At 49.0% G+C, this 25586-nt stretch overlaps 1 protein-coding gene across 1 annotated transcript in view; it reads left to right on the top strand.

Moving 5' to 3' along the window:
- The first annotated feature begins 815 nt into the window (after positions 1-815).
- Positions 816-25586, top strand: part of Blimp-1 (PR domain zinc finger protein 1) — a 159645-nt gene continuing 134874 nt past the window's right edge. The window contains exon 1 of the mRNA XM_089569161.1: positions 816-1186. The gene's annotated coding sequence lies outside the window, so the exon portion shown is untranslated. The remainder of the gene's footprint in view (positions 1187-25586) is intronic.

Genomic DNA, 25586 nt, shown 5'->3' with positions numbered 1-25586 from the left:
TCTCATCTTGTTTTGCGTTCGCCACTGCAAGCCTTTCCGGCCAGCCTTGCTTTCCGGCGCGAGGAGCGAGTGAAGGCCAACGCTTGGCACTTGTGACACACTACTCCAGAGAAAGAAAAGAAGGAGAGAGAGGGCGAGCGAGAGAACGCGATCAGAAAAGAAAAGAGAAAACCGAACGGAACAAGCGGCGGCGATGCGGCCCGTCTCGAAACGAGGAAGTCTCTCTGGGAAGAAAAAAACAACGAAACGAAGAGAGACCGCAGGGTAGAGCTGAAAAGAGCGGGAAGGAGGGAGAAGGGTGCACGCCGATGCGCGCATGAAAAGGGATCGAGCGGGCGAAGGGGAGAGAGAAGAGAGAAAGAGGGGGGAAAAGGAAGGAAGAGAGCCTCGCACTTCCTCCCGGATCGCGAGCGAGCCGCCCGGAGAGATGCTCCGGAAGATGCGCAGGTGCGGTCAGGGCCGCGCGCGACACCGATTGGGCGAGGAGGCGAGCGCTCGATGACGTGGGTGGAGCTGGGGCGCCCCCATTGGCCGAGACAGAGCCGGCGGAGGCCGGTACCGGGAACCCCCTCGCTCGGAAGGAAGCGAGCTACGCACGCGCGCACCACGGGACCCCGTCCGGAGTACTTAAACAAATTCGTGATGGTGGCAGCGTTTTGAACGAATCTGGGTCCCACCGAGGGGAGCACGTGTGCAGTTTCGGATCCGGCGTCTTGAGCCAAGGACGGCTCAAAAGTGAAAAAAGAAAAAAAAGGCAACAAGTGGTCCCGAACCTAGTGCCCCCGACGACGACTACGAACATATTTTCGACGAGAAACTGTGCTACTGCAACGAACAACCAGCGAGCCCGTGTGCGAGGAGCGGGTTGAGACGGATCTGTGGTGACTTGTGTGGAGCGCCCAAGTTCTGCCAGCATGAAGTGACAGCGTTTTCACCGAGTTTCGAGTGTGTGTGTCTGGGTGCGTGCTTGGATTTCGCCCCATCTATTTATTTGTTTATTTATTTTTCATTCGCCCCTCCCTTTGTTCATTTTGTTTTCCAATTTTGGTTTGGTGCTGTGTGTGTGTGAGCGCATGGATGGGTATAGATTTTGACCGGGTGGATTGATCGCATTCATGACTGTGGCGCCGGGTGACCGTGTGGATCTCATGAGACTGGATGCGAAGCTTCACCGCTGAACGTTCCGGTAAGTGATTTCTTTTTATACATCCAGCTGTTTTACTTGTTATAAGCCAACGACAGAGATGTCATGTTGCTCAAGGGCACAGAAAACACAAAACTGTTAGTTCAGCCCTGATCATCTTGAATTCTGCTTCGCCGCACAGCATTTAAGCAATAGGTGATGGCATCTTTCCATGAGAAACGAAACCTGGGTCGCGGCACTGCGTCTGTTTGGGTCTGTGCGTAGAGTTGACTGCGTTTACATACGGATGGACTTTAAACAGATACATAGAAGGCTCAGTGTCATGCGACAGAATGAATAAAGGTAGCTCGGGTTGGGAACCCAGCCCGCCTGAACCAAAGCGTAGTTTCTCGAGCTTACAAAAGCCGGGAAATGGCCCGTTAAACGTCCCGTACACAGGCTTTCCCGCAAAGATTACATGTAGCTCTGATATGCTTAGCGGTGAAGCAAAACAACGGCTGCCACCAGCCACAGTTTGTCTCTGTGCCGGAGTGGGTCAAGTGTGCTCTGTTTGGGGCGGCGTGCGAGAGGCTTAGTCTTTGTAAACTTCAAGGACTTACGATGGACCGAAGACTAAATGATAGCTAAAAAAACACAGTAGTAAAAGAAGAACTGGGGCGCGTTGAGGCATTTGTTGACGTAATTTCGGACGAATGTCTTTCTAGGCCACGAATCATGTTATTCAATACATAGGAATCAAATCGCGCGGATCCAAAGGTCGCGGAAGTAGCTGAGGTGGTTGTGTGGTCGCAACGACGAAGTTCGATAGAGATCACTCGAATTGGCGACTTGAGGCATAGCTCATGTCTCTTTTGATAGCTATTACCTTATTTTTATTAGACTAATGGGGCCACAATCCTGAGCTGTTCCCCTTGAAATAGGTATTTGTTTTGCGTCACCTAGTTTTACACACGTTGTGATGCTGAGACTTACGAGTTCGTGAATGAATGCGATGGATTGGTAAGAGAGGTTTCAGCTGCTAAATTCGATATGAGGTTACCTATGAAAGATGTAATGGTGTAGGGCTCTGGAATAATTTAGACTACTTGGTGTTATTTAATGTGCTATTACAAACATTAGTGTTCAAAGGCGGGACGGAAAGATCATTGCGCTGTGTGCCACTCTCCCACTGTTTAAAAAGGGGATTTCACATTGTTGCAATGTTGTAGGCACTGATAACATGCGCCTCATTCACATTCAGGCGCTAGATCTAGAATCGGATGGTCGTTGTTCAAAGCACGCTGGCTCGTGATAAGGGCGCTTCAAGTCAACACTCCGACGAGGCAACGACATGTCGCTATCAAAATGGCGGAAAATGAGGGCAAACCTGCTTCTCGGCACATTCCTCTTTCTCTTTACCTTTTTGTCAAACGAATTCGTCTGGAGATTCCTAAGCCTCGTCCGTCTTTCTTTCACGTCCTTCTCCCTGATCGCAAACCGGTAAATCCGGCCACCGATACGCTGGCGCCTCAAAGTCATATCCTCTTCAGAGGCGTTCGAAACTTTTGTTGTAGCGGATCTGGCGCTTTCCGAAACGTCCCCATACGCTCACCCTTTGGCAGCTCAGCAAAGCAAACATATCAGTGTTAGAAAAAGTGTAGGTTACATCATTCGAACTAGAAAAGAACTTCTGAGGAAGTACCGAACAGAGGCTAATTGCAGTCCTTTATTTAAATCATTTCTGTCAGCATATTTTCTTAGGAAACTTCACGATGATCCCAGCATGAGCTACTCCTCATAAGCTCAATTCGGCTACCACGGCGACACGAGTATTAAAACAGGACCGAAAAAATAAATAAAAATTGAAGAGAAAAGTTGGCATTTTCTTTTTATAAAGCGCTTGATAGCAGTCGTTCCCGAGGCGCTATTATGTCATGTGTCTCAACCTGCGATTTTTTTCAATTCCTTATGTGACCCGCCCTCTCTCAAGTACCTGAAACTTCGATACTTGAAAAAGTAATGCCAGTGTGTGCAGTCATACACTCTTGAAGGTCACGCAACATGCATTATAGAGGTAATACCTTCAGACTTTGACAAATTACTACATGACTGGCGTAAGTTCACCACTTTTGAGGCGATTAATTCGACTACGGCGCAGCAGAGAATAGACCTGACACAAGATGGCGCCTGTGATTACTTTCGTCTAACTGAACCTTACTCTAATTAACCACGCAGTGAAGATATCACGCAGCCCCACAGCAGCCAGGTTTTTAAGCGACTGAAAACCGCGATTGTGTGAACGTCCTTTCAGAGCTCTATATCCCAGATTCAGCGCAGGCATTGGCGGAATGTAAGGACGCATTTAAGTACACCAGTCGGTTCGATCCTCAGGGCATCGTAGCGTTGCCTCACGCACCAACTAAACATTTACGTATGTAAACAGAGTTTGCTCATTGATGCTAGCTGTCCTCCCTGTTCGCTTACTAACTCCTCGCTGCTGGCTGTGTATCGGTCACATGCTTCTTTCTTCGATAAGATAAGCTGATGAACTCTAGATTTTCACTTTACCTTTGCATGCATACAAGGGAATGTCAGGCGGTGTGCCTAACAGAAGCAAGTTCTTGAAGAGGTTTGTGACAGTATCGTATTTTATCGCCTATTGCGTTCATGCAGGAGATAATATTTTGTTTTTCGACTCAACACAGCCATTGCTGCAGTCGTATTCAGGGAACGCGGAGAGATCGAGACATTTTTTGGCACCGAGCGAAGGCTGCTCGAAGCGAGGCAGCAAAGGACGCCGGGTTCACCTTCGCAAACTCGGCGCTTCACCTTGTGACCGAAGGCCCACGGACTTCGAGAAAGGTTACAGCTCCGCTGATGCTGTATGCGGGCGAGATAGCGTCGCTAGCCCTTTATCAGAGCCGGCAATCACTATACCGCCGCCGCTCGCTTTCGACTATAACGCACTTCACGGCAACTTTTCTGAATGGAGGGAGCCGGCATTATTAATTACGGGTACGCTGCGTGACCTATCCCGGGGTCAAACATCTAAGTCTGTGGCACCTGCAGTAATTCAGCTCAATCACTGCTTTGTATATCGAAGACATCTCGCCGGATAAAGCCAGCTTCACGACAACGTGGCGCACTGTTATGAGACCAAAACACATCACGAGGTCACCCGAACTCCCTCAAGTTCATATTGCTGCACGAATGAAGCGAGGTGTACACCACGCAATGTCTTATCGCAAGACCTTCCGTTTTATGATGTAAGAGGCCACAACGCTTTGGAATCAACTGTCGCCGCCTTCAGGAGCCCGTCCTTCTGTTCTCAGCATGGCTGTCCAATTCTTTGGCACGTGTCCACTGCTCTGTAGACTCTGTCATATGGAAGCAGTCGTCATTGGTACCACAGATAAGCGCTGATAGTTATCTCGCAGACTTCAACGCTTTCATGCGAGCACTGAAACGATATGAAGGTTACGTAAGCGATGAATTGACCTCTGGTTAGATGTAGTTTTGTGCCGGTTACTTCATTACAGATGCCGTTATCTATATCGCTCTGTAACGAGATTCCATAACGCGATTCTATTCCCTCTTTTTTTTCTGTGCACATGTATGCTCCCGGTTTCAGTTATCTACTCATACGTGTTCCTCTGTCCACTTTATTTACACGGTAAATGGGCACAGACTGTTCTGCCCATTTTTCGTGCATTTATTGCTCAGTTGGTATTTTTATACTACGTCCATCGATTGATATCTGCCCTGTGCACAGAGAATGGTTGTTCAGCTTGGCATGAGTAACCTTAGCCTCAATTTTTAATCATTTAGTCAAGAAACAGTGTAAGTAAACCTTTGCTGACATTCCCAGCCCCACGCCTTCGCTGTTATTTCCCGTTGTAGTGTTGAAATCTTAACGGATACTTTAATAATAACAGTGTCTGCGAGGAACTTACAGCTAGCAAGCAAGCCAATCAGAAGGAGCACTTTAGGATATGGCTCTTAATCAGCCTTGCCTTCCTGTTTAGGGTTGATGGCGATCGAGGACGACGCAGCCTTCCTTGAAGCATTGGCTCTTTGCCGTAAAAAACACGTTCTAACGCGTGGCGATCAAATGGACAGGTTGTACTTGGGATACACGCTGACAGTGCCGCCTTACGTTCGCTGTACGTAATGAATGCAATGTTCCGTTTCCCTGTCATGTCCTTGTTTCTCTCTCGTTGAGACCCCTCCAGACCATGACTTACAAACAAGCCCAAACTTACACTTGCTCAAAATGCCGTCTGCATATTTCGTCTGCAAAATGCCGTCTGCATGGTCGTCTGCATATTTCCTACACTCTAAATATGAATACACCTATATGGGAGTAGAAAGGGAGTAAATTGACCTCTAATGCACGGTTTTGTGCTAGAGGACAGCTTTACACCATTTTTACTCCTTTCTGTTTGCAGTGTAAAAATCACAAGAAAAAAAACGGCGTGCAGCTACTCGTCGACCAAGCGGAATTTCAGCGCATTCTCTAGTTCTTTATTCCGACATGGGGAACGAGACTGTGTCGAAGAGTGCATGTCTTGCGAAATATTCCTATCTGTGAGCTACATGACCACATTGGCTCGTCCAAATGCGGAGCTCCAGACATTTCTGTGCTTGAACGATGAAATCTTAACTGTACAGTCAAACGTGGCTTCCAGAAGTATCGGAGCTTCGAGCATTTGTTTTTTCCCCTTCCGGTCACTATAGCCAGGTCACGGAATCTGCCTATACATGTACGAGACACCTCAACCCGAAACCAACTAGTAAAACGAATTCCCACAGCCGATAACAGGGCCTGATTGCTTCCGAAGCATCTGAGGCCCAGCAACCAACGACAAGCGCACTTTGATCGTGCGCGCTTGCAACCGATATCGTCCACTCACGAGGGTTCCCAAGGTTTCTGAACTGCACGCTAAGACCTGCCCGAAATCATCACAGCTTGTTTATCTTGTCTTTTTCTTTCCTAATTCATCCATATGTTTGATGGCCCCCACACCAAAAGGCCATTGCCTTAAACGTCCACTTCAATATACGCCCACAAACAGAACTTTCGTACTGCAAACCAAAAATGAAAGGGGAGGGGCTGCGGCGGTGATTGTGACGAGTAGGGGGGGGGGGGGGGGGGGGGAAGCTTCAAGGGACGCGCATAGACGTACGTCTGGAGGTATAGAAATAATGAAGTAACGCATTGTGAGCGCTGCGGACGCCTCTAGCACGGGCATCGGAGAGAGCAGGGGGCGCGCGCATCCGTCTGGGTCGACACAATAGGTGCACCAAGTCTTTCAAGGGCGCCACAGGGCACGGTCCTGTGGGCGCGCCCCGACGCTCCAGACGACCCGCGGAAGAGCACAAAGAGGAGCAGTTCACGGACTAAGCGGGCCATACGCGTCGGCGGGATAGATGGTCGCCGCGTTAAATGAGGTTGCGTGTTGTTCACAGCGTATGCTATAACGGGGCGCCTCAAAGAAGTGTCTTGGTGACGTAGACAGTGGGAGTGAGGTCAGCCGTCACAGTGCCGAAAGAATAGAAAGCAATAGGCAAACTCGCCGATTACAGGGCAACTCTTATCCTGGCAATACTCCGGTAATTTTTCCTAACAATTCACATTTGTACCTCCCAACGATTAAAGGTAATGAATAAAAAAGGAGATTATTGGATATTCTTTGTTTCCAGCGGCTATATCTAGCTGGAACAAACTACCCTCGACAGCTGTAAACTGCAACTCAGTTGAATCATTCATAGAGCACGTCAATAGCATTGATCCATCAGTAATGCCACCGTGATAAAGCTATGATGCTGACTTTCATTTCGTATTTTTTATAATTATATTTGTTTCCGTACTGAACCCGCTATTTTCGTTTCCCTGAATTGGCATCATTACCACCACGATGCCGCTATGATGATGAATTCTTATTTTGTATTATATATGTACCTAACTCGTTCCCCTGTATTGTCTCCTTCGTATCCACTCCTGCATGGGCCCGAGAAGGGCCTGCAGTATTTGTAAATAAATAAATAAATAACAAATAGCTGAGCTAAAACCAAGCTTTGGAGAGCTCGTGCATACTAATGTTTGAGCACAATCTTCGCATGTGAAGCGATACACTTGGTACGGAATGCGAGTAAAATGCAAACTAAGATTACCCGCCTCGCTCTCAGTGCCAATTTATCCGTCTTCACGGTGCGGAGTCACCACCAGCTCCCTTTTCTTCCGATAGTGAGACCCCCTCGAGCGCTTCTTTCAAAGCACGGTTGTGGCGCTTCGGTATCAAGCACAATGACCGAGCGATAAGTGCTTTGTGTTCGAAGTTCAAATTCGTTCTGCCATGCTTACCGCTGAAGCAATGTGTCAACGTTTATTAAACATTAATTTCGAAGACGGTGAGAGAGGAGCGCGCAGGTTGAAAATAAAAAGTCTCGCATCTTGGGGCATAGTATCAAGGGCCACAAATGCGCTAATGCACTGACATGCATAAATGCAATCTTATACCCGTGCCACACGCGCACAAGAAATGGCAGTAAATGCTTAAGGCCTTAAGTTTGTTAATGCCATTATTTTCGGAGTTGGTGCTACACGTCCACATTTAATGTCATTATCGAAAGTGACGATGACGATAACACTTGCAAGGTAGTCAAAAGTTTCATCTGAATATAAACATTCCTAATGAGCACAATATATCGGGAATGTTGTTCAAATGTAATGTAAAAACGATTTTCCAGAAAATACGGCTGTTCCTACTTTACAAGTCGAAAAAGTAGTCATAAACTCGCATGTCAGCACATAAGTCGTGAGTACCTGCCAATAAGGCTGGTTAAAATGGCGCTCTTCGCATCGAAAATGCAGTATAGATGCTTCACCTGACTGAAAGTTAGGAATTAATCATTTCCTACTGGTTAGGAAGTTGTTACTAGCAAAGCTGCATGCTTTTCTGTGTGTGGAATGGGAACTAGAGTACGCATTGCACGGGCGAATGAGTTGTGGCGAACCCAGTAGGTCGCGAATGGCAGTAAGGCTAATGCCATTAAATTTATGCGTGTGGCACCGCTCGAATGCCATTAAAACTTAAGGCAGTAAGCACTTAATAGCATTAAATCTGTCCGTGTGGCACAGGTATTAGGACACTCGGCCACATTGATCAAAGGCGACTGGGGCTATATTGCTGGAAAACGTATCAGTGTACCCTGAAACGACGCGAATCTAGTCGATCTAGTTTCGTGACGTTGGAAAAATGATGAAACAGAGATGGAGAGAAGGAAAAAGGAAGTCAAAGCTTGAAAATTAAACCCCTCTCCTGAGTTGCGTAAGAATGGATGCAAAGATGCGACGGTGTTGCGCTCTTTTTACAGCGCAGCTGTTAGTGGCTCACTTATGGCGTGAGCGTCGTCATCGTTGGAGCAACACTTCACGTGACATGAAGTCTCCGCTACCGGCCATATGACTTCACGTTATGTGACTGGTCAAACGCATTATGATAAGGCGTAATCATAGAGGGAGATTGAAGGCGAGAACAGTATGGCAGGGCGATGGTGGTGTCAGTGTGAAGCCTGCACCTGTCTACCGTAGCAGGTGGCAGGCTGTGCTTCTAGGGGGATTTCCCTCTGTCCCACCTGCCACCTACCACGGTTCGCAGGTGGCAGGTAGAGAGAGGGAAATCCCCCTGCCCACTTGTAGGAGAGAGGATGGAGACGGAGGACTAAGAATGACTAAGCGAAAATGAAAATGACGAAGAATGGCTCAGCAGATATGAATAAAAGAAGAGATTACGAATACGAATCGTATAAAAATGAGTCACGATTGGAACAGATCGGCGAGCGAAACAAAAAAATTCGGCAGAGGCACTTAAGACTGCTTACGTGTAGGAATGCGAACGCATTGCTTTCCCTGGGTGCATTGTTTACGATTAATGTTGGCACACTTATTAAAGCTCCTTTTACGAGTTCATATGGATGACACCAACGGGAACGTTGAACGACTAACGGTTGCGTCACAATTTTGACACGAGAGTCTGGGAAGAGACACAATTGAAGGTGCATAGGTCGTCGGTTGAATCTTTTTTTTTTCTGAGTAAATCATAACTATTTTTATGGTTTGTTTTATTCCTTATTTTTCTGTGTAATTTTCGCCTCACTGCGTTTCTTCAAGCATTTTTTGCGTCGGTATTATAAAACTATTCTTGAGTTCAGTGTTCAACTACACTGCAGTGCGCCCATGTTCTGTAACGAAAGCTGCTTCGAGAAGAAAGAAAATGATGTTGGAGGAAAAAACAGTTAAAGAAGAACGGGCTCATCGTATTTGTTGCTGACGGCTAATAAAAACACATGTTATTCTTATTGCCTTTTTTACTTCTCGCAGCGGTAACTAGTTCTCAAATAGAAAGCAAAGGAGAAACAGAAGAAGGCACCTCCAAATTTTCTGGCAGCGGTTTGGGCCTTTATTCGCCGAAGAAGGTCTACAGCATGATTCGCGAGGTTTATAAACGAATAAGAAAAAACAACGCTAAACCAAGAGCTGTCTGTGTGCGATTCATATTAAAGTGTTTTGCTCGAATCAAAACTCCGCATAACGACATTTCCTCGCTGCTACGTTAGCAATTGTGAACGATTGTGTCTACGCGCTCAATTTGTTACTATAGTTGAACCTCGTTATAACGAAGATCAAGGTGCTTGGCGATTACTTCGTTATGGCCGCAGCGTCGTTATAGCCCGCGTTGACCGAGCTTCCAGGGGGAATCGTCATTCCTTCGTTATATTCATTACTTCGTTATAAAACGTTTCGTTATAACGAGGTCCGATTTACAACTGAGGACTAAGGCAGCAGTTTGTCTCATTCTATTAACACCACTTGTTGTTTCGTGGCTGATCCCCTTCGTATTCCCTGTACTCAAAAAGAAACGACCCTCGCCCTTGAATTCATTTCCTCCCAATAACAGGAAGTGAAAGCGAGCATGTCGACGAGACGCATAATGCTTTGCGGGGTCTGGATAATTTGTCTCTTTTTTTTTTCAAATTGTGTTGCTTTGCTTTCATCATCATCATCATCATTTACTGTACCCTTAAAGATCCCGTCTGGGACATTACATAAGGAAGGGGGAGACAGTGGTGTGAAGCGACCATGCCAAAGCGCGTGAACATAAAAAAGCAGAACAAAAATAACCTCCAGTACCAATAAGTCCCCCCCTTCCCACCCCCGTGCACAGCAGTCATCAATAAGTCACCCGGCGCGCCGGACTTTATGAGGGAAATAGGATCGAAGGAGATTTGATTATACCGGCTTAAGTTTACGTCTCCATTTTGAAATTACGCTGAATTGTCAAAAAATAAACGCACAGAGCTACGCGGCTTACAAGAAAGCACCTTCTCGTCAAATTAGCTGCCACTGCTGCAGTGAAACAGATTACTTTGGGTGGCATACGTTTGCTGCAGTATGCTATTAGGCTCTACGTAGCTTTCCTGGATGACGTCGTGAAGTGCGCTGATCGAAACTTTGCAAGGGCCACAACCCGGTGGGCCCTAAAACTGCAGTGGACGTCCCCAGGACGTCTCAAACATCCCCAGGACGTCCAAGTGTCCATTGGGAAGTGTGTCGGACGCCTCCTTGAGTGAACTGCAGAACGAAGGGCGCTTGCCTGACCTTGGACAGTCGATAATGAATTACGAACCACGTCAGCGCGACTCGGTGGCCTTATCGCCAGGTCCTCATCGGAACAAAGTGGCGCAGGTCGGAAGTATGCGAACAATGCCGCGGGCGCGGTTGGAGGCAGAGAACCAGTTTCAGTTGTGCGCTCGCAATGACCTTAACCTTCGGCTCCAACGGGCGTTTCTAGTTGCCGCGTAAGCCGAGAGATGGCGCTGCGGCGCAAGTGCGCGCGCACCGCTGCTCCTGCTCATTACCTGGCGCCGGACGTTTTTTTCCGCCTGCGCCGGCGGAAGGGCGATCACTTGACGCAGCAAGCGGGAGCTGACGTTCCAATGAACCAAGGATCGTCACTGCAACTAACTGGTGTTTTCTTGGTAAACATATTAGTGTAAAAGGACAAAAAGACCACGCAAGTGAGGAGTTCGTTCTACCGCGGGTAGTGGCGAACAACAGCACTGCGAGCCAAGCATGCTCGCAACATTACAAAAATTAATATCAGAGGTGGCCGAAATAATTTCCGGAGACCGCCACTGCGACAACTCTTTCTCTCTTCCTTCTTTCACTCCCACCTTCCTCCCTTCCATTACGGCGCGGTTCAGGTGTACGCCGATATATGTGAGACAGATACTGCGCCATTTCGTTTCCTCAAAAACCAATTTACATAGCTCGCTTTTGTTTTCGTTTTGGCTGGTTTTCACGCAATTGCTGATTTTTAAACTCCTTAATTATTTCTTGTCTTCTTTTTATATATTTTAGCAGTCCTTGCCTTTTCTTCAAAGGCGCAGTATCACATTCAAAATGCAAACTGACGGCCAAACACGCACAAACATGCAAGACAGCAGTTTGTAGAGGATTCTGGAATTCGGAAGCAAATTGTCCTTTCCGTACCTGCTAGGCTCATTGAATTAGATGTGATCAGATATGAACAAAATATTGAATGACTAAACTAGGGAGTCTGAAACTTTGAGTGAGTGAGTGAGTGAGTGAGTGAGTGAGTGAGTGAGTGAGTGAGTGAGTGAGTGAGTGAGTGAGTGAGTGAGTGAGTGAGTGAGTGAGTGAGTGAGTGAGTGAGTGAGTGAGTGAGTGAGTGAGTGAGTGAGTGAGTGAGTGAGTGAGCGAGTGCCGTAAGGATTATTATCATACCGTGATGCGCAATGCCTTACCCGGACCTGTTGACCTCCTCGGGATATAGATGAAGGCGTACGCTATTTACAGCGCAGTTGCAGTTTGTCATCCTTGCAAGCGGACCGCGACAGTCCATAATTCCATATGCAAAGGCATTCCAGTGTCTCCCCGTTCACGATGCCATTTAGCCCAGAGCTTACCACGCGAGCTAGGCGTTCCTAAACATGGATTATTTTATTTTATTTTATTTATTTTGAACATACTGCAGGCTGAGCGCCCAAGCAGGAGTGGCATATGTTTAGGAACGTGAGTGATCTGCTAAAACAAACCAAAAATATATATAACGACACAAGTTTAATCGTCAGCTCATTACTCAGCGTCCGCTGATAATTGCAAACATCAGCGAGCTTGGCGGTCACATCAGGAAACCGTCATCACTAGCCGCCATCATTACTTTTCGCACGGAGGTGCGAAAGCTAATGATGCTTTGCAAGAAGTTAAGGTAGGGTCATTTCGAAGTGATTCTTTCTCTTTCTTTCTTCTTCCCCGCTCTCTTCTCTTTCCTCTTCATGAAGAAGAAGATAAAGAAGAAAGGATGAGTACGTAAGGTACGGAAGAAGACATAGACGAAGTGGCTGCAACCAACGCGGATGCTCTTCCGCATAGCGTCGGGCGGCTTCACTTAGCGTCGAAGCGAGATGAGGGGCGAGCGAGGCGGAGGAAGAGGTCGCGGAGAAGATCAAGGAGATCCTGAAGGAACAGAAGAAGAAGCGAAAAAAAAAAAAGAACGCAAGAAAAAGTAAAAAAAAGAAACGGCGTACGTTACTCAAAGAAGAAAAGTTTCAGGAAACGATTTTAACAAAAGCACCGCAGCCTCTCCTACTCCCTCACATTTTCCTTCTTCCTTCACCACCATGGCTTCCCCCCTTTGTTACTGTTATTCTTTCTTTTCTTTCATCCATCCATCTTTGTCTCTCTTTCTTTTCTTTCCTTCCCGTCCGTGCACAAAGGGAGCAGAACCGCGGAAAAGGCGCGCTCAGCGTCGTTTAAGACGGAGGAGGGATGGGGGGGTGGGGGGGGGGAGGCCGTGTCATTATTACGCGTTCGCGCTCTACCTGGGTAGAAAAGTGCGAGGGCGGCACAAAACAAAGCACGGCGCGCAATGCCGGGGACAGCCGTGGCAAAACAATAAAGTTCTCGAAGAAGGAGGGGGAGAGGGCGAGGGAGGAGAGTACACTCGGGGACTATATAAAGTGGGAAAGGGAAGAAGGGGGGCCGTGGGTGAGGGGAGGTGAAGACGGCAGAACGCGGTGACGATCGTTGCCTGTGCTGCCTCTGCTGCGTCGTGAAGAAGAGTAAGAATGAGCTCCGTCCTGCGACAAGGTGAACGACCGTGCGACACACGAGGCGTTGTTGTCTCTTTTTTTTATTTTCTAGTTTGTTGTTTTATTTGGTTATCTTGGCGGGATGCAACCGGCGCTTAGACTTTGACACCGACCGCGGCACGGAAGAGTATGCACTGCGCGGATTCAATGAGCGGGTCAAGAACGTGGAGGCGTCGAAGGGCATTCTCAGGACGCGATGTGCGCACGTGTGAAAGAGGAAGTGGTCGATCCGCCGAACGGTTCATTGATGGGGTATCGCCCGTTACGCGGTTAATACCCAGCGTTCATGCAAGCGCAGATGTGTAATCGAATAAAAATTGGGGAGGACACAAGACAACTTACCGACTATAAAGGCGAAAACGTAAATTTTTTACTGTTTTTATTTCCTTACTAATGACACACCTACTCATTAGTATACAACCGCAAGGAAACGCATACACTATGATCACCTTTACGCATACACTACGATAACCTTTGTTCGATCACCGTATGGGTTGCGTGCTGGAGTCGCGATCTGAAGGTGCTTGGTTCGATTCCCCGCACCTTCGGAAGAAGTTTTTCTTTACTGATGACGTCATCGGAGATCGGACCACATTTCCTGGACGCAGATAACGACGCCGGGTTGCGTTGATAATGGGTAATATAAGGCTCTTGCCTTAGAAGTCAAACTGCTGACGACCGCACATAAATTACCTAGAACGGTAGAGAGAAGACAAGAAGATGGCATTCTTGACAACCGAAACTAATTGAAAAAGGGTGTGGGTAGATTACATCCGTTAGCTTGGAGAAGCCTCACTCTGCTACCCACTGTCGGAACGAGGCTGTCACCACCCTTTGTTCAGTTTGTTCTGTGTTGCCTCGGTGAAATTAAATACCTTTCGTTGCCATAATCCTTTTCATTGCCTTCACTGCCATTGAGAATTTTATTGCCAGAAGTATTGAGGTAAAGTCGCGTGATTTTGGGAGAGTGCCGTACCTTGCAATACGTTCTGCTAGAGCTCTCAATGAAAGGTTGATGTGTTAGTACATTCTCTTGAATTACGGCCCATCAAATAGCGACGGCTACTCTTACTGACTCCAGTGAGGGACCAATAAATTATCATCAGGGTGGAAATCATCTGCACACAGCCTTAGTGAACGGGTACACATCAGAAAATCAACATGTCGTTTAACTTAGCGCTAGGGAAGACGAGTTGGTGACATAAATATAAGGTACTGCAATGCGTAAAACGCAATTGTACGGCCTGTAGGTTGATACACAAGCGATGTTAAGAGATGTTTTGCACCGCATCTGCAATATCTGAAGAGCATGGTTATGCGTGGTGTGATTGCGTAATCGCCAAATTATTGCGTGACCAAATTCAGTTTGTGAAGTATTGGTGACGACTTAACAGAAGTGTCTTACATAGTGGCATGTCTATCGGTGGGACAAGTACGCCACATTTATTTCCACAAATTCATGTCTTCGTTTCTTGAAATCATGACGCTTTTATACAGTAGAGGAAAACACGAAAGCGCATGTATAGATGTCTGCCGAAGGACAGAGACTTCCTCCAATTGCAGATAAACACGCAAGTAAATAAATAACTCACCGCGATCCGCGGACGACAACTTGCAGGTACAACCTCGGAATTCTAATTTACCGTTCGACCTCTAACTGCCCCACACACGTTCAGAAACCTTCGCAACACCTCGACTGCGGACTTGCAGCTGAACGGCAAGGTTAAAACGGGACCGTGCAGAATCTGCGGTTAGCGCGTTGGACGAGTGTCAAGTTGTGCGACATTGAAGCGTGCTTCCCTGCGTCCCGCGTCGATAATTACAAGCAGCAGAGCGCACTCCGCGGTTTTCACGTGACCTTTCGCCAAGGGGACGATAGGCGCGCCACCATGCAGCATTCGACGGTTTTCTGCGACCTCTGAGAAAACAAGTTCGGCTCTCCTGAGCAGAGAGGCCTTCCCGACCTGAAGGAGCGACTCCGGCCTTCGGATTGCAGCTCTTACGCCTATCTATAGTGCGCGCTATCATATTATCATCTGACTGATAGGTGACTTACATAACACGTGTGCATAAACGTTACCGAGGGTGCGGAGGAGAGTGTTTCCCGATGACCGTGACAATGCAAATTACAAAAGAAAAATTCACTGTTCCGCCCTTTTTACTGCGTCCGCCAAGCCGGCTCTGTAGGGCGTTCGACTGCTGTGCACAGTGTCATAAATGTAAATCTTTTATTTCGGTATAGGCATACTGATGCAAAAAAATGAAATATGTCTAATATATGTCACATTTAAAAATGGGACGTGCGCGGGCAGAAAGATCGCGAGCTAATTTGACGTTCCCACTTCGTGGTTGTTTGGCAAGAAAGTGTTAACTGCATCCTCAAGCCTTTCCTGCTTTCTGCAATCCATCATATTGCGCTCATCAGGTTAAATGCACGCTTGCACATCCCAAGTCTCCCCAGAAACGATTCATATTTCAAGGACTGATAACTGTACAAAATAACACCTGCGCCAGTGCAATTAGAAATGAAACCATAAACAAGTCTGAACATTTGGTATCTTGGAAAATGAAGGCGATTTGCCTTAAGGAATTCACTTCTAATAACACATACGTTAATCGCTACACCTCCTAAAACACGATCCACCACCTAAGAGCGAAAGGCAGCTTGCAAAAGGAGCAGGAAATAAAGCTAGTTGACAAGTTGACAGCTTTCCTGGAGCTGATTAACTAGACCACTAACGTGTTGTTGCAATGCGTTATCTGAACTAAACTTTTCTTGTCATTTGCGTTATGGAGACCACACCGGTTGTCGGCACAGGTCGGATGACACTGAATGATAAACCGCCACTGTGCACAACCATCAACGCCCTCCGTTGCCTTGCGTAACATGGAGGGCCAGAGTGGCGATCGAGTGTTTCAGGTTTGCTTAGAGTTCGCGTTCACACGCCCAGCGCAGGCGCGCGGCGGTTGGCGGGCGCAGGAAGGAGGGAAATGATGGAAGACGATGATGAAACGTGATAGCCTGAAAGGGACGCTTACGCCAGCGTGCGCCGAAGCCGCGCGAGCGGTGACAGCTGCGCGCCGGCGTTCACTGCAAGCGCGGGGGTCAAACCGCAGCAAAACAATTGCCTCGGCTCAGAAAAACGAACAGAACGAAAACGAGGAAACAATACAGAGAGAAACGCGGAGAAACCAAACAGAAGAGACAGAAAGCAAAAATCGGAAGCCAGCTTCGTGGGCGCATCCGACTGACAGAAAAATGAAAAACGAAAAATAACAGTAGAAAAAGAAAGAGCAGAAACAGCTGCAGGAACGGAGCGCCGCACTTGGCCGTCGGCGAAACAGACGTTGACCGCGAAGCCAGTCAAGGGAGTGAGCTCTAGGCAAGCGGCCCTGGCTGCTACACCGGCTGTGACGGTATAAGAGAGGGAGGTGGAAAGAGGGAGGAGAGGCGAATGTCGAGAGAGAAGAAAAGCACGAAGGCCAAGCCGGCGAGGGGGGAGGAAGGAAGAGAGAGAGCAGGAGGCTGCTTCTCTCCGCCGGAGCAGGGCCAGTTCCGTTAGAGGGGCCGCGCTTTGCTACCCCTCACTGGAATGGGGTCAAGTTCGGCGCCGGTCACTTCCGCCACTCACGAGGGCGAGGGGACGATGAGGAGGAAGAAGAAGCGGCGGCGGGCCACCACGCACAAGAGCGCGCCTCTCTGCCTCCTCTCCCTTTTACAACCTGCCGCTTTTTTCGCCGCCGCAACCTGTCCGCTTAGTCGGCCTCAGCGCCAGCTCGAGGCGTAGCAAGCTCCACCGCCGCGTCGCGTCGCGCCAACCCGTCCGCCGGCGCACGCCGGAGCACGTTGCGTCAGCGCCCACTGCCATTGCTCATTCCTTCTCCTCGCGAAACCTCTTCACGGCATCGCCGGTGTGGGAAGAGTCGTCCTAATGCAGATCAGTGCACCTCTGGTTTGACTGTGTGAATTCGACGCGTCGGCGGCCACTCACTGCGGAGACTACGTGAACGAACGAACGGCGCCGGGTCACCTCCTCCGTTCGCCGGTGCCGTTGTGGTGTGGGTGTGCTCCTCCTGATCTTCAGCGCGCGGTTGACAGATCTCGCTCGCTCGTCCGAGTGTGCTGGTATGTTGATGTTGATCTGCGTTGGATGTGATCCGCTCGCTGGTACTATTGCGCTGAAAGCACCTGCGGACTAGTCCGACCCCACGTTTTTTCATATATCGACGTGAAGGAAAGGACACACTGCAAGAGCTCTGTGCTCTGGAAGAAGGACCATTCGAGGTTCCAACGGAAAGAGCGCGGGCAACAGAAACAGAAGTCCAAGCCGAAAAGAGTTTGGGAGGACGCCTTCTTGACGAAGAGCACGGAAGTAGCGGAGGCTTCTGAGCGGGAGGTGAAAGTATTCTAGAAGGCAGTGGGCTCGAACGAAAGGCGTACCGCGGTGAAGCCGCGAGTGAAGTCTTTCGCGAGGTCCGTACCAGGACAGGAACTCTTGGCCATCAGGCATCGGCTCACCGCCAGCATCGTCCTCGGTGACCTCTGAGTGCGTTGAGACGCCGCCGCCGTAGGTCCCGAGCGAGGGCGGTCAGCTGCTGCCGTGGCCCGTGCCCTTACGATGCCGGTCCTGCCCGCGGAGTCAGCATGAACCGCCGTCGGCTAGACACGGCTACAACCTTCAAGAAGGTCAAAAAGAAGGGTGTGCCCTTTGGCCCCCCTCTCTAACACTTCGACTGCAAACCCTAAAAAAAAAAAAAACTCTGTAGATCAACCTTCCGGCACACGACACGAAGAAGGACCATGGATGCTCCGGAGACGATTCGTTGTTGAAAAAAAAAAAAAAGTGCGCGAAGAAGAGAAGTGAAAGTGTGTGACCTTGATCGTCGTGCGCGTGTTTTTTGCCCGCATTATTTGGATACACTGTCGAAGAACAGTTGAACGACCGCTGCTACCCGCGAGTGGAAGCAGCAACTCCGTGCTGGGCACGCGAGAGGGCGCACAAGACAGGAAAGCAGAGGTAGGTGCTGCATTGCGGCGCAGCCCGCTGCTCAGGCGTCGTTACTGACGAGTCGCCCAGCCTTTAGCAGTTTGGTTGTCTACGCTCTTTAGGAGACTTTGGATGCCTACGGTCGCGTAGGAACACAACATTGTGAAAAACTCACGCGTTTGTACAGATTGATTCAGGATGACCCGCGCTATTTCGAAAATACGAGAAAATGAGCGCTCTGTGCCGGGTTCCTATGAAATCTTTACCGTGAATGGTGCATAGCATCGATGGGTTTGGTGGTTGAAACGTCCGCCTCCTATGCGAGAGGTCCTGCAGGGGTTCAATGCCCTTCGTCGCCGGGTGCCTAATCACCGGTTTCAAATCGGTACAAGCTTTTACCTGGCCTTCATCTCGGCTTCTCTATAGGGTGAAATGGTGGACAAATAGGTTTTGGACCACCCCTTGTGCAATCACACTGGTTGACCAAGCTGCTTTTGCTCCATTAAAATCGAACGACCATCGTTATGAACGGTGCTTCCCTTGCCTAACGAGCTTGAAGATCAGTTTGCACGTCCGTGTATACCTTTCTTATCTATGGTGAGACGCACAGGGCCGAAAGTTTAGTGTAGCGGCTCACAACTGGTGCTAGGAGCACAGTACCAGCAAATAGTCAACGGCTATACGCCTGTCAACGGTGTCACGGAGCGTTACCGTACACTTGATTCACACCACTTCGTCATGCCACCACATATAACGATCATGGTCACGCAGGTGTCAATATATATGCAAAAATATGCATATTTATTCAAAAGATCTTTATTTTATGAGTACACTTTCTTAACGCCGCGTTGCTTATCCCTTCGTGCTATCGTGCAAGAACATATGCGCGATATCGCAGAGATGCGGGTTTAGATATCTTTTATTGGCTTCATTTACAAGATGGGATCGCGGTATGGGCAGACAAACAAATTATTGGCGGTTCAGCAGTTGAAAGTAGTAACACTGTGGCCACTGCTATGCAGCGCCGTGCTGCGGGATGTTTTTTATTGATAGATGGATAAAGTGAGATAAATCGTTGGCCTCCCTGGAATTCCATTAGTTCCAGTTCAGGAAACAGCCAAATGCGCTTCGTTGTTACCCTGTGTATGGTAATGGATGACGCAATGTTTAGACGGTGACAGTGCGCGATTATTTTGATGAGGAATTGAGTATTTGGCAGAGCTTTGTTCTGGTTCAAGGAAGAGGCCCTTGCAGGTACAAATATATAACAGGTTGTAATGGCACTAACGCACTGCATACTGCAAAACGAATGAAGACAATCGGAATTTACAATTTTCAGCAGTTTAGGTACTTATGTTTATGTAGTTTATGTGCATTCGAGAGTTGTGAGACATCTCATCCTCCTTTAGGTTTCTGCATGGATCACGTCTCGCGCTGGCGAGTACGGAAACATAGTCATATGCTACTTATATGCGACGCTAACAGAGAACACACGATACGAAGGTTAACAGTTATAGTTCAAGCTGTCCAGGCAGCTAGCTTATATGCAACGGCTCCTGGCAGATGTGATTTTTGAGACTGATGATAGAATACTAATTTCTAAAATCAGCTGTGAGATGGCTGCTTGTTGACAACTGGCTATATAGTGTTAGATCCAATCCCAACAAGCTCAGCTCTTCAAATTGAAATCTGGTCGTTACTCTGTCAATGCATGCCACACTAAAATGCGTAATTTCAATGACAGCGAAATTCACTGAAAATTCATCGTTGTCGTCGTTGAAGCAACGACAACAAGAAATGGTCAAGCAAAGGATCCAGAGGTCCTCCGGGTTCGTTCTCACCTGCACCTCAAAAAAAGTTAGGTATATTTAAAATAATTAGAAAAAAAAAGAAACAACGACCTCCCAGAATTCTGGTCAAACCGGAAGATCTCTCTCTATAGCCAACGGCGACTTCGGCCACGGCGGCGACATTTTTACAGCTCCGAACGCGTATCTCGGTAGGATAATCCTCTCGCCATCCATCACACTCCCCTTTAAGCCTGACAAATATCTGTTTCGCCGCAGTAATAACAACCCTCGTCTGGGCACAAAAGCTCGCCTCCATCTCCGCCGCCGATGTTGTTAATCTCTTCGCCGTTCACGACACGCGATCATGATGGAGATGCTCCGAGGGCCGGCCGCAGTTATGTATATAAGCCGCGCATGCACTGCTGACTCCAGCGCCGCTAGCCGGCAAGAAATGATATTAATAAAGAAAGAAATGTCGCTAACGCGGGCCGCTAGTCAGTTACTTTTTTGCACGCGTGTTGCTTTGATCGCGAGGCCTGGGGTAAGGGGAGTAACAGACACCGCGCAATAAATCAACATCACCTATTCGAGAGTACAGGTTGTCGTGAATTGCGCTGCGGTGGCGCCGGCGCAGCTCTTCTTCGTGCGAGAGAGCGGGTTCGCGTGTACGAAGGTATACATACGAGAGAGGAACGACCAGGTATACAGGGTGTATAGATGCAAGAGCGTACTCGGGGATGCCGGCAGTCTATGGCGCGTGTAATCAGCATGATTGATTAGAGCCGTGCGGCGTTTTATGGCATCGTTAGACGATGCTATCGCTTGCACGACTTCACACGCTACAGGGAGGGAGGGAAGGACTCGCAAGGTGGCGCAGAATCCCATCTTCGCGCAGGTGTGCCGAGAAATAACCCGAAAGCCGTGTTTGTTCCCTCCCTCGTGCCAAGCGCGCAACATGTCCGGGTTCGGCATACGTGCGCTCTATAAATGAGCCTGCAGACGAATTCAAGAGAGAGAGAGCTAATGAAGGAAAGTATTTGCTGCTATCCGCGGCGATTATTTTTATGGAAGCGAATCGGTAAACAGTTTTGCATCGTGTGATGATACGGACGCTTCACGTGTTGTGTGTATGAAGGACTGTTGCTTCCCCGATTCAATTTGGGATAATAAACATTTTAATCGCTTCTGATCACACGTGTTTTGTTAGAGGCGGAAACTTTGTAATGTTTTAATGTAAGCGAATGAGTGAAGAGTGTGCCTTAATGCGATGCTGACTACGTGGGCGAAGTTATTATTTTTAATAATGCGAAAATATGGGCTTTTTAGAGATGCGAGAAAATATGAGCGCCTGTTTTGAGAATGCCATTTCTGCCACATGACGTTTCTCCGCTCAATCTCGACCATAATTATTTTCTCTCAGTCTTTTGAAGAGGAGAGTCTTTGCGAAGGAAACCACTGGAGCAACTGCTCTTCCCACTTTCGCCACCTCTTCACCGTGCGCACACAACCACTAGTAAAACCGGCACAACAAAGTCGAATGATGCTCCTCCTTTTGGTTCGATCCCGGCCGCGGCGGCTAGAATTTCTTTGGAGGAGAAATTCTAGAGGCCCGTGTACTGTGCGATGTCAGTGCACGTTAAAGAACCCCAGGTGGTCTAAATTTCCAGAGCCCTCCACTACGGCGTCTCTCATAGCCTTAGTCGCTTTGGGACGTTAAACCCCATAAACCAACCAAACCAATCCTTTTGTGGACGCCTTTTCTGTTGGCGATTGACTTCGGTCACACTTACATGCCTCACACATAGTTTTGTCATTCATTCCTCCAGCTCTAAGCTCAGCCACGCGAGTTAAATCCTTACGCTTCTTTCGCGAGCTATCATGTGACGCTCGGAGCACTGATCCCGTGTGCCACACCCTCTCTTATGTCCTCGATTCTCTTGCCTTGTTTCAATTCAGCGAGGACATTTGAAGCCAGCGCAGGCAGGGACCCCACCGCGAGGTCGTATCAATTAGTCAGGAAGCCCCTAAACACACACGCCTGCAAGTCTAACAGCTGCAGGCCGTGGTAAGGGCTTAGCCGCGAGTAGAACGAAGCTCCGTACCGTTCCTGCCCAAAAACTCCCGATACCGCCACACTTTGTTTCTTTAGTGTCTCTGGTTGGCCCAAGAGTGCGGCATCTCGAAAGAGGCAGCCACAGTTGTGCCCCTGGAACGCTAAGGGGGCCCACAGAAGCAGCCGCGGCGACTCCCGCGCGAGCGCTCTCGAAGGATGACGCGGGACGCGAAACGTGACGGACCGATCCGTCCGCGAACGCATCCTTCCCTTCCTCTTTTGGAAGAGCGCGCGCCGCGGCGTCATCGTCGCACGAGAGCCCGGAAGCACGACGACTGACGGCGACGAGGCCTGCCGGCGGTCGGTTCGGGCTCGCTCGCTCGCTACGGCACGGCCGCCGCAACAGGTTGCATGCAAGGTCGACGGCCGGGAAAACCTTTTCCCCAAGCAGCGGCCGTGGCGCCCCGTTACACGGCCTCCCCCTCTCTACACCCTCCCTCCCCGCTCGGTCGCTCCGCTATGCCCCCCCGCTGCGCGGGCGAGAGGGCGAATCTCTGGCATAGCACCGCGAAAGCGCTCGTGTGTGTTGTTCCATTCTGTGTATTGCCGCCGCTCGCAGAGCGGTCGTGCGTATGTGTGTGTGCTCTTCCGACTCATCGGTTCCGCCCCTCATCCCCCCCCTTCTTCCCCTTGTGTTTCTGCATTCTGTACGTCTGTGCACGTGTGTGCGCTACGCGCGTCAGCTTACGCAGGCAAATACGCCGCGCGAGCGCCGGCGCTATCGCTGTAAATTGGAGGCTCAGCGTGCCGAACGCATTAAAGGAAGTAACGGCCGTGCGCTGTTTGTTTACGCGTATTGTATTCATTTGTGCTGTTCGTTCATTTCTTTTACTTTTCTTCTGAGGCCACGAGAAGTTGCGCAACCTGTGGCCGAAGGCAGGGAAGCGAGGGTGGGTAATGCTTAATGCGATTCATAATGTCGTTTGTCTTGCGCGGTGTTGTTGTAGGCGGGGCGCATAGGGGGCCAGCGTGGTGTGTCCGTTATGGTGTGTATACCTACCGCCGTTATCGATTGCGGAAGCACCAACAGCCGAGAGGGCGAACCAAAGGAAGGCGATAAATTCGCGATCGGAGCGGAGAGGGTGCGTCTGGAACAATGTTCTCGCCAGCCCGCCCATGGAGCTCCGATAATTTAACGGCGTTCTCAGAATACTATCGAAGTTGATGGAACGTTGAAACAAACGTGCGGTTTTCGCTAAGCCCCCCCCCCCCCCCCCCCCCAACATGCACACACGTGTAAATTTTGCACTAACGTAGCCTGCTCCTCACCTATATTATGGGACTGACCGCGGAATCAAAAAGGTGAATTGTCAAAAGTTTGAAACAGAAAACCTGTCTCTTCCTTGCTCCATGCTTTGGGGGGGCTCACAACTTTGGCAGGCCAGCTAATCAACCTTATTCGAAATGCCGCATGCGGACTTCTCCGCAAGTCTCCGCTGACACAAACAAGGCGGCCGACCAAGCCCTCCGGATGATCCCTAAGCGACAACGCACAGCTTGTTATTTTTTCAATCGTTTCATACTTCTTGTTCACATTACGGAACTCGCCCTTTAGCCTTCACAACTCCTCAAGCGAAAACTCCGCCATCTTGGTTTGGGCAACAATGTCATGCGGAAAAGCCGGCTTGCGGAGTTTCGCGTATGCGGTCGATTGTAGAACAGGTATTGCAACTACATCGAGACTGAAAACTGCAGGATAAAAACACTGCACGTAGGCTCGATCATAAAACCTGCACGATGAAATGATGCGCTCTTCTTCTTCCACATCTTGAAAAGGTGCGAACTCACTCGTACTGCTCGAAGCACTCGCCTCGCGTAATGAATTTCGTCTGGCGCTTTCCTAGTCAAGACTGCATCCGAACTTCGCGGCCGAGGGATCGCTGCGCGCACGATGTAGAAATTATTGCCGGCCGACACGGCGCGCTAAGATAAAGCAGCTCACGTCGGAGGGGCCATTCTTGCCTATCGATTCTTACTATACGCGGTGAAGCATACGCACGCTCGAGTGGTTGCGTACTTGCTGTAATCTGCGTTTTCCTACATAATTCACTTTTCTTTCCTTGTCTCTTATCTGTTTGTTTATTTGTTTCTCCGCAAGTGAGAAGGTTAGGGGGGGGGGGGGGGGGGGGGGCTATATATAGAAAGCTGGTCGTTTCCTTGGCGCATCTTTTATGGAAGCGAGAAAAAGAAGCCGCCGGACGAGTCTTTCCCGTTCCGGCTCGTTGGCGCCGCCGCCGCCACTGGTGATTAGCGGAGCGTCCACCAATTACCGCGGCCCGCTCGGTCCCTGTTAACTCTTCCGGTTTCGCGCAGGGACGCGAGCACGGGGCAGGGTCCGCGGCAGATGAGAAGGAGATGAGGGCCGACTTGGCGAACGAGTAATGACAATTAACAAACTTAACAACCCAAGCGCGGCCGCGCCTGTAGGATGTGAAGGAAATCTTATATTCACAACGTTATCATTCTTGGTTTGGGATTCGAACCCGGAACCAATAGGCAGACTAGACCAGTCAGTTAAGGCGATGGAATGTATTCAGTAGGTTCGATCCCGGTCTAGGCGGTCAAATTTCGATGGAGACGAAATCCTAGAGGCCCGTGTACTGTGCCATGTCAGTGCACTTTAAAGAAACCCAGGTGGTCGAAATTTCCGGAGCCCTTCACTACGGCGTCTCTCATAACCTGAATTGCTTTGGGCGTTAAACCCCAAAAACCAAACCAGACCATTAATATGTCAACTGATAGCCAGACACGGGTTCGTCCTTCCTTCAAACGTCTTGAACGGGTTAGTGTCGTTATTTTGTTGACTCGTGAATATGAAACTTACAGGTCTTCGTTAATGCTAAAACTTTGAAATCCTTTACTGGAAACGAACTATTAGCTTTGTCTTACAGCACGCATACGTATTGTTCTACGCACGATGGCCCAGAAAGCGTAGGTATCGCTGGTCATGTCGCTGTTACTCTCACTCTCAATATGGGCTTGGTTTGGTTTGGTTTATGGGGTTTAACGTCCCAAAGCGACTCAGGCTTTGAGGGACGCCGTAGTGGAGGGCTCCGGGAATTTCGACCACCAGGGGTTCTTTAACGTGCACTGACATCGCACAGCACACGGGCCTCTAGAATTTCTTCTCCAAAGAAATTCAACCGCCACGGCCGGAATCGAACCCGCGTCTTTCGGGTCAGCAGCCGAGCACCATAACCACTCAGCCACCGCGGCGGCTCAATATGGGGTTCTGCTTTTAGGAATAATTACTGAAGTATATTTTACAGGCAACAGCGTAGAACCTATATAAAACCTGTAATGTGATTTGGTTTCTTGGTTTGTGTTCCTAACAGTGTGTTCTTTCGAAGAGATGAGAATGGGAGGATATTGAACTGCCGCTGACGCAGTTTCAA

Source organism: Amblyomma mixtum, chromosome 2 (genome assembly GCF_055824585.1).
Source record: "Amblyomma mixtum isolate Tamu chromosome 2, ASM5582458v1, whole genome shotgun sequence".
Taxonomy (NCBI): Eukaryota; Metazoa; Arthropoda; class Arachnida; order Ixodida; family Ixodidae; genus Amblyomma; species Amblyomma mixtum.
Note: the sequence above shows the minus strand (reverse complement) of the source record. Positions and strands in the feature narration are given on the sequence as shown.